The sequence below is a fragment of the Cetorhinus maximus genome, chromosome 14 (assembly GCF_964194155.1).
Source record: "Cetorhinus maximus chromosome 14, sCetMax3.hap1.1, whole genome shotgun sequence".
Taxonomy (NCBI): domain Eukaryota; kingdom Metazoa; phylum Chordata; class Chondrichthyes; order Lamniformes; family Cetorhinidae; genus Cetorhinus; species Cetorhinus maximus.
This window is the reverse complement of record NC_135892.1, coordinates 40756302-40770205: the sequence shown is the minus strand read 5'-3', so window position 1 is coordinate 40770205 and position 13904 is coordinate 40756302.

The window sequence follows — 13904 nt, the reverse complement described above, 5'->3', positions numbered from 1 at the left end:
GGCCAAATGTTCGGTTGACATTGATCCTGTGATCAGGACATCATCCTGGTATACTACAACTCAGTGGAGTCTTTGTAGTAGGTTTTCCATGGTTCTTTGAAAAATCGCACAGGCAGATGATACATCAAAGGGTAGGCGTGTATTGGTACAGGCCCTTGAGCGTGTTGCTGTTTACATACTCTGTCCAGCTCTAGTTGTCGGTGTGTAAGGTTCATGTCCAGTTTGGTGTAGGGTTTTTCTCCAGCTAGCTTAGCGTACAGATCTTCAATCCTTGGAATTGGATATTTGTCTGATTTAGCAGTCTTGTTCACAGTTAATTTGTAGTCTCCACAAATGCGAATAGTTTGATCTGTTTCATCATAGGGACTATGGGTGGTGCCCATTCTGAAAATTGGACTGGCTGGATTATTCCTAACTTCTCTAAGCAGCACAATTCTGCATCCACCTCTTTTAGGGCATAAGGCACTGGTCTAGCCTTAAAGAACTGGAGTGTTGCTTCAGAATCTATGGGCAGAATTTTCACATTGGCATGCGGGGCATGCATGCCGACGCATAAAATGACGGGCAGTGACGTTGGGCGAGCATCCCGATGTCACGGCACGCCATCGCTATATTTCGGCCGGCGGGCGCGCAATGATCTCCAATGCGCGCCCGCCATTAATTAACGGGCAACTTAAGGCCCTTGAGGCACCAATTGATGACGAACTTTCGGGGCCCATGCGATCTTCAGGCACGGGCACAACGGGCAGGCGGGTAAGACACATAAACCTCATCCACGAGCAGGATAAGAGGGGGTCGCAAATGTGCTCAGTCAGATATTTAATTTGGAGAGTTACTGATACTTGCCTGTGTGAGCATAAATACTTTAAAACTCATACCAGCTGCTTGGACAGAACTCACAACCTACAGATCAGCACTCTACAGTGAAGATCCTTCTTGGGGCCTGCAGGTTTCAGGAAGCCTTTCCTTAGCCTGGGAATGGAAGTTGTGGTCTCCACTGGAGGCACCTCTTTTGAGGAGGGAGGGCCAAAAGGGGGAGGAGGCCAGGACTGCACATTCAGCCTACAGGGGAGCCACCTTTGGGAGGAGAGGTGCAGACACAAGGGGCGCAGGGCCAACAGGAAGTCCAAGGTGGAAGGGGCCGCAGAAGACGCCACTATCCTGCTGCCAGGGTATACAGGCTGCGAAGCAGCTACCTCAATATGTCAGAGGTGGAGTGCCAAAGGAGGCTCCGTCTCTCAAGGGAGACAATCAACTCTATCTGTCAGATGATAGGCCCTGAGATCTCCGCTAACTCTGTGGGTGGACACTCCATGCCAGTGGCTCTAAAGGTCACAGCTGCCCTCAACTTCTATGCCTCTGGCTCCTTCCAGGGCTCGATGGGCGATCTTTGCGGTGCCTCCCAATCAGCTGTCCATACTTGTGTCAAGCAGGTGACAGACGCTCTGTTCAGGCATGCATTGATGTTCATCCACTACTGCTGGGACGAGGCCAGCCAGACCGAGCGAGCCAGAGGCTTCGTGGCCATTGCTGGCTTCCCCCTGGATGCCAGGGTGCAATCGACTGCACAAATGTGGCCATCAAGGCGCCAGCAGGTGAGCCCAGTGCCTTCATCAACAGGAAGGGCTTCCACTCCATGAATGTGCAGATAGTATGTGATCACAGGATGCTGATTCTACAAGTCTGTGCAAGGTACTCAGGCAGCTCCCATGACACCTACATCCTCAGACACTTCCAGATGCCGGGGCTCTTCAGTGCTCCAACGTGGCTGGATGGATGGTTGCTGGGTGACAAGGTGGCTCATGACGCCTCTCTGCCATCCAAGAACAAATGTTGAGCAGTGGTACAATAGGAGCCACACCTCCACAAGGGTTGTGGTGGAGAGAACCAGTGATCTTCTCAAGATGCGCTTCTGATGCCTGGACTGTTCATGGGGTGCATTCTGGTACCCCCCAGATCGTGTGTCGCTGATAGTGGTTGCATGCTGCGCTCTCTACAATCTTGTGCTGGAAAGAGGCAACGCTGTGGATGAAGAAGATGTAGATGCAGTTGCTGCGGCTGCAATCGATGAGTCCAGCAGTGAGTCCGAGGATGAACACGCACAGGGAAATGCTGAGGGGATAGACGCTGACCAGGGTATACTCCAGGAAGGCAGGGACACCAGGGAGGCTTTAATCCAACGAACCTTCAGCTAGAATACCACAGATGGACCTCCAAAAAAAGCCTGTGCTGCAGGCTTCATACTCGATACCTGAGTGCTAAATCTGCCTGGATAGGAACATTAACTAAGGGCCTTGTCAATAAAGCTGGCCTCGCCTGGGAGGGAGCGGCCAGTTCCACAGCTGGCATCTCCCCAGTCGTCACAGTCTCATCAGATGCAACGGTCACTGGCAGAGGGGCGGAAGAACTGCTGCCCTCATCCAGAGTGCCCTGAGAGGAGCCCGCAGAGATGACAGGCAGCTGCTGCACTGATGTGAGGTCGCTTTGGACCTCCCTGCTCACCGTAGATGGATGGGCACCAAGCTGGGAAACTTGCTGCCCAGATCATCTCCCACAATGGCACTAACCAGCTGAGGTCAAAGCCGACATGAGGGCTTGCTATTCCGAGCGCATCTCCAGGAAGCCCTGACTGATCTCCTGGAGGAGCCACTCTCTCCATGGAGGAAGCATGGCGCTCAGCCATGAGGCTCATTGCATCGGCGATGGTCCGCATGGACTCCTCCACCATGGAGACCAAGCCAAGCATAGCCTCATGTATCTCTGCCAGATCTTCCTGCAAACCCTGCTGGACTTCAAGCGTTTACTGCCTCATGGATGACTCCAGAGGCACATCATAAGCCACCGACTGAGCATGTGCCTGGTCCCCTGCTGTCCTCTGACTGCTGGTGCCATAGGCACTCTCTGTGTCTGCCAGCTCCTCCAGCAACTGTGTTGCGCCCTCACCGTTCTGCCCCGGAACACTACGCGATGATCTAATTCCCACCAAGGTGCTAGTATCTGCACTGGTGCCTGCCTGCCAGAGATGGTGTGACACTGGTGGGTCAGAGACTTCAGGGCCCTCAGGTGTGAGAGGGTGCCCCTGTGCCTCCTCCTCCTCCCGGTCTTGCTCTGCTGATGCTGAAAGGAAGAACAAGGACATTGGATCTGTTAACATGGAGACAATGTCAATGTGCATCCCTGTCCCCCGGATCATTATGCGGTCATCCTTCCATAATCAATGGTCAAACCATGTTGCAAACTTCAATCACTGAACATTCAGCACTGTCATGGCTGCTGGGACACTAAAGGTGACCTCAGTGCTGGGCTAACATACCTGCCCGTGGCACCCCAGCCTCACCGACACTGGTGGACCTGGGCGCATGGCACCTCTCCAGATCGAGGGCCTCATGCTCGAACCTGGTAATGATGGCCAACTGGGCTGGCCCTCCGCAAATCCTCCACCATTATGAGCATTCTTCTCCTGAAAAGGAGAGAAGAGCATTGATTAGTGCAACTTGTACCTAGAATCTCTTCATTGCCATCCCATCCCAACCAGAGTGGAACATTGCAGGGCTCCAGTACCTCCTCACCCCGCAGCTGCTGGGCACTCACACAAAGATGCCAGGCCTGTCCCCCCTGTTGGCCAAATGCAGCCTACATCACATTTGGCACCACACGGTCCAACATTGCAAAGCAACGAGGCGCAAGCATGTGGAATGCAAAAGGCAGCGGATGGATTGGTGCCCTGCCACCTGGAAGCCCCCCTCCCAGCGTGTCAGCACCCTGGCTTTGCCATGTTTTGCAGTTCTAGCGCTGTGCCTAGGTGCAGATCCTCCAGGTTGCCCCCAAAACAGTAATGTGGGTGTCACTGTACCACATGCTGTGGGTGCAGAACCCATCTCATTACCACCCTCAAAGGGTGACCTCAGCCTGGGCAATAACTGCTGGCCCACCCAGCGAAGGGCACATGCCGTCAATGATTCAATGCAGTAACTGCACTCAGAGTTGGGGGTGGGTGGGGTGGCGGCCAGTGGGGAAAGCCTACCTGCTGGGTTATGCCAGCATGGTATTCACTCTTCCAGAGTGCAAAAGGTCGTTGAAATGCTTGCGGCACTGGACCCAGGTGCACTGCACCGCGTCACGGGAGCTCACCACCTCTGCCACCTCCTCCCAGGCATGTTTGGTCATGTGAGGGGGCCTCCTCCTGCAGTCCCTGGGAACGAGGACCTCCCGCCGTGCTGCCACCTCCTCGAGGAGGGCAGCAAGGCAATCGTTTGAGAAACAGGGGGCACAGTACCCCCCTGCCCTATTCTCCCGCCTGCCCTGCTCACCAGCAGCGCTCTGGGAAGCCCTTCTGCTGGTCGTGTTTGACAGCCTTTGCAAGGCTGCAGGAGCTGTTTTAAACAGGCTGCCGGGTCGCCATTGGACCCGAAGGTCATAGCAGTCCCTCCCCCGCCCGCTCCCGCTGTGCCCGGGAGCTGTGTTTCACGTTGGGCGGGCCTTAATTGACCCGCCCGCATAAAATGGCGGCACGGACCCGATTGCGGGTGGCGATTGGGTCCACACCTGCCCATGCCCACTCCCACACAGTCAGAAAATTCTGCCCTATGTATATTTTTGCTTGTATCTTTTATCTTTCCCAATTCATCATGGAATACACTGTCATACTATTTTAACAACTCAAGAATTCCTCCTATTCTGACTTGAAAACTTTCTGACCAATTGAGCTTAATTGCTTTTAACCAATCATGGCCCAGAAGGCTAGGTCCTTCACCTGTTACAACTGGGAGCTTGGCTGTCTGTTGCCAGTAGGATACAGGTACAGAGGCGATGCCTCTCCAGTGTATGTCTTCAGCTGAGCTGTGGTTTGCTCCAGATTCAGTGGTTGGGTACCTTCGCTTAGATATTTAAAGGTGTGTTCTCCCACCACTGTGGTTGATGCTCCTGCGTCAACCCCCACTGACTAGAGGCTTCCCATTTACTTGAAAGGTGACGGTGATTGGTTTAATTTTCAACTGCTTTGAGATTGTATAGGGAATAGATATCAGTTTCAGCAGCTTCTGGTTCACTTATATTGTGCACTTCAATCATCTTGGCCTGCTGTCTGATTCACTGTCTTGATTTTGCCCTGCATTGCTTTATAACATGCCCTTTATTGTGACAGTAGTGGCATTCTACTTCTTTAAATCTGCAGGTTTCCAGTACATGGTTACCCCCACTGGTGAGATGCTTTCAGTATTCCTTTTTGATTTTCGAGTGGGCGAAATTGTTTCCTGCTTTGGGGCTGTCTCCTTGATTTTCACGCCATGCCCGGCAGTAGGTTCCCACCCCAACTGAAGAATGGCACCATGTTTCACACACTGCAAAGCCTGCGAGTTCCCCTCAGCACTCTCCATTGCTAGCTATATTTCCATGGCGCGCTTCAGGTTAATATTAGCTTCTGCAAGTAAATGACGCTGAATGGCGTTGTCGTGTATGCCACAAACCAAACGATTTTGCAACATGTCATTGAGAGTATCTCCGAAGTTGCCGTGCTCAGTCAGCTGTTTTAACTTCGTGATATACATTGCGATTAACTCACATGGGGCCCTTACTCTAGAGTTGAACTTGAATCTTTGCATAATCACCAATGGCTTAGGCTGAAAATGTGTCTTCACAAAGTCTACTAGCTGGTTAAAAGATTTGGAATTGGGCATGTTTGGGGCCGTCAGACTACAGATGAGGTTATATATTTTGATACCGCAGACACTTAGAAGAATTGCTTTCTGCTTCTCCTCCGCTATTATTTAACTTGCCACAAAGTAGAAATCTAGGTGCTATATGTACCTCCAGTCTTACATGGACGAGTCATACAGGTCGATTCTGCCGAAGAGTGGCATGACTGATGAGTATACTTTTCTTTCTTCCCGTAAAAAGTGAAATACTCACATTCAGGATGTGAGGTCCAGCATCGGAGCTATTTATCCTCGTCACCAATTGTAATAAACTTGATGTACTGTACAGGTTTCTTATTAGAAACAGTAAACTTTATTTACAGAGCTCCTGATGAAGCTACATTCTTGAACAAAGTCCACGACTAGAAAAACTCTGCTCCTACGATTACCCGTGCATAGGGCTGATTCGACTGTTGAGCCACATGATCCCAGAACAGTACGAAAGGTTTTACTTACAATCACTGCAGACAGGCAAACTAACTGTGTACAATATGTCGCCAATTCATTGCATATGAAAATGTTGAAAAACATCTGCAGCAATTCTGTCTGGAAACCACAACCATTCTACCTGGTGGATACGGTGGATCAGTAGTATCAGGGTTACTGACATGTCAGGAATTCGACATTGTTACTGTACGTGAGATCATCAACACACCAAGCACGGCAGAATAATCACATTGAATCAGTCCATGCACTACAACAGTTATACCCAGGCAGATTTGACACTATAGGAAACTTCAGAGGTGATGCTGTACTACACCTCAGAGAAGATACAATTCTGTTGACTGACCCACCTAGAAAGTGCAGTGTGCACATGCAGGAGAAGCTTAAGAGCAAATTGGATGACATGGAGCATAACGGCATTATCCGTCATGTGCATCAACACACAAACTGATGCAGTCCTATCACGTGGGTACTGAAAAAAGATGGCACAATCCGGGTACGCTTGAATCCAAGATGCCTGAATCTTGCTTACCATTAGAGAAACTGAATCTCAAATTCACAGGGGCAAAATTTCTCTCCAAGTTGGATGCCAAATATGGATATTGGTCGTTTCATTTGACGGAGGTATCTCAAGAAATCACTACTTTCAGGACACCATTCAGAAGATACTACTTCCAGAAATTACCCTTGGTTTATCCATCAGTCAGGATCAGTTCCAGCAGCATATGGACAGAGTTACAGAAAATATCCCCGGAAGCGTTTGCATCACCGATTATATTGCAGTGATGGGAAATACAAAATAAGAACACAAGAACACAAAAAGCAGGAGCAGGAGTAGACCAAATGACCTGTTGAGCCTGTATTCCCTGAGAGACCAAAATTCTGTCTATCTCAGCCTTAAATGTATTCCACAATGGAGCATCCACAACCCTCGGGGCTAGAAAATTCAAGAGCATAACCAAAATCTACACTCACTGATGGCAACAGCTTTTCATGAAAGACTCGTCTTCAACAGCAAGAAATGCCAGATGAATGTGGGTCAGATTAACATTTCTGGCTCCATCTATTGAAGTTCTGGGATCTGTCCAGATCCAGGCAAACTCAAAGATGTACAACATATGCCTACTCCTCAGGACAAAGAGGGCTTGCAGAAATGTCTTGGATTTTTCAACCTCCGAGTGCCATCCATACCCAACTTTATCGATAAAGCATCATCACTAAGAGAACTCTTAGGACAGGATATTGAGCTCGGCGAGTGGGGAGGGGGGGTGGGGGTGAAATGACGTGGCATGACGTCGGGCAGAACTCCCAACATCACCCCACATCATTTTAATTTTCAGGTCAGCAGGGGCGCAGCTGAATCAGCTGTGTGTGCGCCGTCCTGTCAACGGCCTATTGAGGCCATTTAAAAACTAAATTAAGTAGTTAAAGGACCTGCCTGTCCAACCTTAAGGTTGGCGGGCAGGCCAGGAGCCCTGGCGGGCTTCAGAAAAAGCATGAAACCTCATCCATGGGCGGGATGAGGTTTCATGTAGGTTTTTTAAAGTTTAATAAAAGTTTAATTAAAAGTGATGGACATGTCCCAACTCATGTGACAGTGTCACATGAGGGGACATGTCAGGGAAATTTTATTTTTCTATATTTCACATTTTTGAATTTGGCGCCAATCTCCCTGAGGCAGCACTTAGCGCGAAAGAGCGCACTCTTGGCTTAGGGAATCCCTTCCCCGCCCGCACAGGGAGCACATAGCGTTTCCTGGCGGACGTCACGCTGGGCGGGCCTTAATTGGCCCGCCCACGTAAAATGGCAGCGCACCCCCAATTGGGATGCCGATTAGAGGCGCGCCCGCACATGCCCACTCCTGAACTTCCCTCCCAACGGGGGTAAAAATCTTCCCCTAAGGAAGGATGTTCCATATGTATGGCAGGAGGGCCATCAACATGTGTTCAAGTTACTTAAACAGGCACTGTCAAAAGAAACATGTGTTCTACAGAACTACAACTCAAGAAAAGAGATAGTTTTAGAAGTCAATACATCTCAAATAGGGTTAGGAATGTGCATTATGCAAGATGATAAACCAACTGCATTTGGCTCCAAAAGTCTGTCGCAAGCACAATCTAACTATTCAAACATAGAGTATGAGACACTATGATTCATTGTGGAAACTGAGCACAAACCATTGAAAATGATTTGGTGCAAACCACTGACGAGTGCACCACCAAGGCTACAATGTCTTCTGATAAAAATACAAGGGTATGACTTCCAATGTCTGTTACAAACCGTGTAGCAAAATGCTTACTTCAGATACACTGGGCTGAATTTTGCCGTCGGCGAGCAGGGGGCGGGGCCCGCTCGCTAACGCACAAAATGATGCGGGATAATGTTGGGCGGAACCGCCGACGTCATCCCGCCCCACTTAAATCCTCAGGAAGGCGGGCCCACAGCAAAATCAGCTGCGGGCCTGCCGAACTGTCAATGGCCAATTGAGGCCATTAACAAGATCATTAAAATAATTAAGGGACCTGCCCGTCCAACCTTAAGGTTGGCGGGCAGGCCAGGGGCCCTGGCGGGGAATAGAAAAAACACAAAACCTCATCCACCGGCAGCATGAGGTTTCATGTAGAGATTTTACAAGTTCAATAAAGTTTTAGTGAAATTTATGAACATGTCCCATCTCGTGTGACATTGTCACATGAGGGGGACATGTTAAGGATTTTTTTTTTCTCTATTTTTACTGTTTTTACAACTGTCAGCGATCTCTCTGAGGCAGCACTTAGCCTCAGGGAGATGTGCGCTCTTTCGTGCGCATGTGCAAAATAGTGCACTCTCGCATTTGGGGAATTCCACCTCCGCCCGCACAGGAAGCGAATAGCGCTTCCCGCCGGGCGTCACACTGGGCAGGCCTTAATTGGCCTGCCCACTTAAAATGGCGTTGGGGTCCGCTTCTCCGGCGGGGATCGGCTCCCCGCCCACTGGAGATTGGGTCGGGCCCGCCCGCCCGGTAGGCAGAAAATTCTGCCCACTGAGTAGATTACAAAATCCAAGAAGACTGCGGATATTTTGCTAGACCTACAAGTGGACGGCATGGACATCAAAGCAGATGTACTCAACATCAATCTGGTGAGTTTTCGTCAACACAAATGCAAACAACATCAGGAAGTAACAGCAAATGATCCAAGACTGAAGGCATAATGGAGAATCATTGTAGAAGGTTGATTTGATAAGATACAAGAATTGCCAGACACCCACAGATGTTTTTGGCCATACAGAGATTAACAAGGGATCTCAGGAGGTGCAATTTTCAAAGGTAAACAGCTGCTTATAGTCGAAGCTCTTCACCAGGACATCTTGTCACAGTAACACCAGGTGGATGTGGGCATAGAGTGAACCCGGTGCCTGGCAAAGGAAACTGTGTATTGGCCAGGAATCAGCAATGATATTGAGAAGGTAGTGAGGATGTGCGAAGCATGCCAAAGACACTAGCCACATCAACACAAAGATCCTTTATACCCTCACGAAGATCTATCATACCCTTGGTCGAAAACTGCAATGGATTTATTCACTATCCAAGGCAATGACTTTCTCCTAATCACTGGTTACTTTTCCAATTTTCCAATCATTAGACAATTGAAGGATACCTCAAGTGCATATGTGGCAGATACAGTGGACAAAATCATCCCAGATTTGCACTAAGTGCAGTAGCGGGCGGGAAAAAGGGCATTTTACCCGTCGGCCACAATGGCGGTTATCGCCCATTCCCACCATTCGCACCTCATTAATTATGCAGCCACAGGAAACACACCGTCTCGCTAATGGGCGGCCTCCGATTTACCTGCCACACCATTACCTCACTGCTTCCTCACGCAGGTCGCCATATTTAAACTGCAGCTCCGCGCAGACTTCTCAATGCTTGCAGCGCATGAAGGCACGGTGAAGACATGGCACCAAAAGCCAAGAAGAGTGCACCCCCTAATTCAGTGACCTATCCCTGGGATGCCTTCTGGACACGGTGAAGGCTCACCACAAGGTCCTCTATCTCCACTCTAGCTGCAGGAGGCCCATCAGTCTCACTGCTCCGGCTTGGGAGACGGTGCAAGTGGTGGTCAGTGCCAATGCTGCACACAAAAGGTCGACCATCCAATACGGATAACAGAGGAATGATCTTATTTGTGCCACTAGGGTAAGGTAATTATCTCACCACACTAAATTCACACACTCAAAGGGCCATCACACATTCACTGGCATCCTACTCACTGCCAGCTCAAGCTACATCACCACTCACTCTCACACAAACCCTCACATCACCATCTGGCTTCATCTCCTCTGGAGACTGCCTCCTCAGCCCTCACCATCTTGAGGCCACTTGCACAGATCAACATATGTGCCCTCACACATCCCCTGGGATACCCCACTTCCCCAGTACAGACCTCGCCCTGCAGCCGTTTGGATGTTCTGGCAGGTAGAAACCTGCCCATTAGCCCCCTTAAAAGTAATATGGTGCTGACTGCGAAGCCTGGCACTAATGACCCCGAGTGCTGCCCGAAGCAAGGAAGGCAAACAAACCTTGAAATCCCGAGCAAAGTGCAGCTTGCCAGGTGCATATCGCTTACGTAGTTGTGAAACACGTCGGCAGGCAATCATGCCGACGTGCCCGGATGGTGCAGCGTGGAGGGATGATCCTGACGAGTAGGGCTTACAATGAAATGCAGATGTATTAAAATGACTTTCCCGACGTATGGCGGCGGGAAATGTAGCCGCAATTGATGGGTGGAGTGGACGATCGCAAAGTGGTTTCACAACATCATGAAACTGAATTTTGGACTTCCCACCATATTGTCTGCTCCCGCCTGCCATGACACCTGACACCAACTGGGATGGAAAATTCCAGGCAATGAGTGCAATATTCAGTTTGTTCAGTAGACTTGAAAAAATCATATTGGACAATGGGCCACTGTAAACTGGCAGACCTTTTAGGGGCATGTGTGGTAAATGGGGCGCAAATCATCTAATAGCCTCACCACACTATCCCAGATCCAACGGTCTTGCTGAGTGTATGGTTCACACAGTTAAGGCACTAATCATCCTGGTCAGGGAGGCAAAACAAGATCTCTGCATTGCCATGCTATACTTGAGAGTAACATCTTTAGATATGGGCTTACCATCACCAGCAGAAATAATGTTTGGGAGGCAGGGGAGGAAAACCTTGCCAAGCCATCACCTGTTCTATTCCTCAGAAATACAAAAGAAACTTCTCAAAAAACAAGGGAGAATGAAGACAGTACATGACAGGCATGCAGGTGCGGAACTGTGTGTAAGACTAAAAATTCAGGTCATACATCCTACCCAGGGAACCTGGCCACCTGCAGAAGTATCCAAAGTGTGCAGTGAGCCTAGATCCTATGCGGTCACAACACAAAATGCAGCTATGCTGAGGAGAAACAGAAGCCTGCTAAGGGAAGTGTATGAAGGTATAACACCCAGCTTTCCAACTGCATCTAGAACACATCCAAAGAGGAAATTGGAAAGAAAATTTGGAAGACCACCATGAAAACTGTCAACACACTGATAACACATAGGATGCTAACCCACCTACAAGTCAAGAACACTTAAGTGACAGGTCTAGATCTCAAGAAAGTCATGCCATCACAAGATCCAGGAGGATTAGCAAACAACCCGTATGCCAAACAGACTCTTGGACTCTCAAACTGTTAAACAGAGATCTAACTTTTGTGTAAATAGTTTTCACAACCACCCTACTGTGCATGTATTTTAGTAATGTATGTAATGCTATCTTGGAAAATAAAGGGGGATGTTGTGATATCACTTTAAGGGAAAAAATAGTGGGATTGGGTATTAATTAATCCTGGATACAAGGGGCCAAATATTTTTCTGAGACTGGGAAAACATGACCTGCGCACTTTTGTGGCTCACAAACTGCACACCATATATCCATGTGTGACTTCACACACCATTTTTGTCCTTTCACACAGAGTTCAAGTTCGCAGTGCATTTTTGAGAGCTATGTTAGAGTGTGCCACATGGGTGCGGACGCAGACCATTTAAAAGGCCCACTCAGCTCTCCAACACAGCAGTCAAGCTCCCAACATTTTTTAAAGGCCCCCTAAACCTCACCCTTCGCCTCTCACCCACCCCCATGCCAGCCCTTGTCCCCTCAGATCACCCATGCGACCCATGGCACCTCTATGCCCTATGTATCCTGCATTCCCCCACAGATCACCCATGTCACCTCATGCCCCCTCTCTGTTCCCATGTATCCTCTATTCCCCATCAGAACAACCATACCAACCCATGACACCTTTATACCTCCATGTATCCTTCAAAGCCACTCACCCAGTATGCAATGTGTGCAATCCTCTTTAGCCATGTAATAGGATTGAGAATTATTTTAAAATCATTGGAAAAGCATTGAACCTCTAATAATCCAAGAAAATCCTGAATGCAAACACATTATCATGGACAAAAAAACTCCAGGGGGCAAAGAACTTGTAATCCTTTAAGTGCTTATTAGATTTGTAAACAAACAAGAAACAATTTTTAAACAGCCAGATCTGGCAGTCCAATTGAATCAGAGCACAAAACATGACGACAGAGGACATTTTTTTCTACATTTTTCACTGCTTTCTTCTTTGGAAAAGTACTGTAATGCATGTGAGCAATTACACAATGCTGGTCAATGTAAGGGTCAACTTACCTTTAAAGATCATTACAATGAATCACTGCATTAGAAACGCATCTACTAGTGACATTTGAAGGTATGAAAATATTTTACAATTACCTTTCAGGACGTTACCAACGCCTCAGCAGGCTTCCCATTTTCTTCATAAATTATCAAACTTAGTGTATTTTTAATGGGCTTCCAAAACCCGGCCTCACCAGACAAAACTGGTGTGTGGAGCAAATCCAATTTTCATCCCTCATTTAAAATGGGGAATCTGACCTCAGCGGGGTATGCTCCTTGTGCATTCCTAGTGATCTGCAGAAAGGCCAGAGGAAAATGATGCAGGGTCAGGAATGTGGAGGGAACTAGGATTTCCTCCATGAAAAAAACTGAGTGTGACACACTGAAACGTGCCTCTGGACCAGGTGAAAATTCAGCCCAAGTGTTCAGGAAAATTAGGGAAGCAAGGGAATCAGGAAGGTGGCAGTACTGATTAGGAGAATATTGCAGAGTTGGAAAAACAGGATGGCCTGGAGGGGTCAAGGGCATAATCTACTTGATTAGAGTTAAGAAACAATAAGAGGTACCATTACAATAATGATTGAATTCTTTAGGCCACCCACTGAAGGGAAAACATGGAGGAACAAATTTGAAATCACAGAGAGATTAAAAAACTATGGAATAGCGATGATTGGGGACTTTAATGATCTTAATATACACTGGAATAGTAAAAGTGTAAAGGGCAGAGAGGGGGAAGAGTTTTGAAGTGTGTTCAGAAAAGTTCCAACCCAATGAGCAAGGTGGTATTGCTGAATCAGGTTCTGGGGATTGAAGTAGATCAGTAAGGGAAAATATAGGGAACAGTGAACATAGTACCAAAAGATCAGACAGCATCTATGGAGAGAAAAACAGAGTTAACATTTCAGGTCTGTGACCTTTCATGAGATCTGGCGAAAGGTCACATTGGGAATATTGGGCTGGATTTTCATGTTAGAGGAAGGTAGCAGGAGTCAAGAAATTTCCCAGTTCGGCATGCCCACTTTGAGAAAAAGTGCCTCAAAAGGCATGATTTTCATTCCAGGGGAGGG